The sequence below is a fragment of the Aplysia californica genome, unplaced genomic scaffold, assembly GCF_000002075.1.
Source record: "Aplysia californica isolate F4 #8 unplaced genomic scaffold, AplCal3.0 scaffold00374, whole genome shotgun sequence".
NCBI classification, from domain to species: Eukaryota; Metazoa; Mollusca; class Gastropoda; order Aplysiida; family Aplysiidae; genus Aplysia; species Aplysia californica.
The window spans coordinates 755,471-757,903 of NW_004797644.1; positions in this window are offsets into that span (position 1 = coordinate 755,471).

The following is a 2,433-nucleotide window of genomic DNA, read 5'->3' on the forward strand; positions in this document are numbered from 1 at the left end:
ATTTTTCGCAAACTTGAATGCTACCTCAGGAAAAAATTCATTAAAAATTTTCTAATTCGATTAGGAAAAAAACAATCAATATTTATATCTAATGTTTGTGAACACGCAAGCAAAAAAACAATCAATTTCCATGAGCGATAAGTGCGGTATTCATTACGTAAGACATGTCAATAAAATCCAATATGGCGGCGTATCCATGGAAACGAAACTTTTTTCTCAAATTTGATAGCGGATTTCAGGACTCCTTACTATACTTGTTATTATATGTGTGAAATGTGGTAAAATTCGGTCCAGTAATAAGCGAGATAGCCTCCAGGTGTAGCCCCCCCCCCCCCTTAAATAGCATAATTTGTATACCACCTCTACCCGCCCTACAGCAAGCCCCATGAGCTTCACACTATATATTACCCCCAGGGGTAGGCCCAGAACAACCTACTTAGGGAACCTAAACAAATGGGTAACAGGGAAAGATCAGGGAAACGTAGCTTTTTTGAGAGCATCCGAGCAAGGGTATGGATGGAGAACCATGATCGCCGATGTCTGTCGCAGATCTGGAACTGGATGATGATGATGATTACCCCCAGCAGACCATAGAACACTTAGAAACATTCTCAGCTTCCCGAGAAGCACACAGTGCAAGCAGCTAATTAAGCGCTCAAACACTAACAAACTGATAAGATTTTTCATTGTCTATAGCCGGGTACCCACTCCCACCTGGGTGAAGTGAGGTAAATCCGTGTAAAGTGTCTTTCTCAAGGACACAACGTCGGGCTCGAGACGGGATTCGAACCCTCGACCTTACGGTTGCGAGTCTGAGAACCTGACCACTGGGCCACCGTATTGAAAGAAACACTAGCTAGTAGTACGTAGCCTGATCCTGTAAACTCCCCCCCCTCCTCCCCCCACCCCTCTCTGTGCCTGCCCCATTACATTACTCAGAACCTCCCAATTACCCCGGGCCCCACAGACACAGGCCACGTACAAACGGCCGGAGTTGTCGCTCTGTTTTTGAACGGTGGGCCTCCCCCCACAGAACACGGCGACAGACAGACAGACAGTCAGACAGATAGACAGACAGTTCGTTTAGTTTTAGTAGAGGTTTTACGGCACTCGCAACTGCATAAGGTCATGTGAGCGCCAGAAGATTAGAGGTGTTACAAGAGAGTAACAAACATAAACAAAGAAGAAGGGGAGATAAGGACGATAGATGTTTGATAGGAAAGAAGAAGGGGAGATAAGGACGATAGATGTTTGATAGGAAAGAAGGGGAGATAAGGACGATAGATGTTTGATAGGAAAGAAGAAGGGGAGATAAGGATGATAGGTGTTTGATAGGAAAGAAGAAGGGGAGATAAGGATGATAGGTGTTTGATAGGACAGAAGAAGCAAACCACGCCAGAGCACCCGCCAACCACCCCACAGCGACAAACAAACGGCTCAGTTGGAGACATTTCTTTTAAAGTAAGTGTTTTACGGCGCTCGCAAATGCATAAGGTCATATGAGCGCACGGGACACATTAAACTTTTTCACTTGGTAGGAAATTGAATTTTGCCCCGGTGGCGCCGAAGCCTACTGTTATCGATGACCACCAAAGGATCTTTAACGTGCGCAACTTGCACACGGGACCTCCGAGATTTTTCGCCCTTGTCCGAGAAAGCTAGGTGTAGATCTTTCCTACCAGAAGATCAGGGGAGTGGCAGAAAGACAGCAGTAAGAAGGAGCCAAGGAGTAGCAGTAGAAAGGCTGCAGAAAGAATCAGAAGCCCAGAGGAGGGGGCAAAGGAGGTGAGGGGGTGGGGGCAGAAAGAGGAGACGAAAGCAGACGACAGAACATTGCTACACAGCAGGAAAGGAGGTGAAAGGAGACAAATTTAGAGAAGAAAAAATATCCGTCGCTACCCAGATTCGAACCCGGGACCTTTGAATGAGAGGCGAACACCTAAACCTCTACGTCACGAGAACCCCCAGGGGGGTGTTTAGAATAATGACGGGCGTCGCGTTTTTTTCCCATTGATTTCAGAGCCCTGCTAGATCTTATTAAAGATGAAGAGGTGGATGTGGTAAGCTCTTACAAGTATCTTGGTGTAACAATCGACAACAAACTTGACTGGCATCCCCACGCTGCTCTTGTGCATTAAAAAAATCAAAGAATGTTTCTTACTTTAAAGGAAATTAAGAAGTTTCCGTGTTGACAATAAGATTATGTCCCTTTTTTACCATTCTATGATTGAAAATGTGCCATTATTTTGTATTTGCTGCTGGGGTGGGAATTGTAAGGTGAAAGATAAAGAAAAAATTGACAGAACCATAAAGAAAGCCAGCAAGATCTCTGGATATGATTTTAATAGAATGGATGAAATGTATAACACCACACGTATAAAAAAGATAAAAAGCATTATAAACGACCCATCACACCCCTTTTCCACACAAATT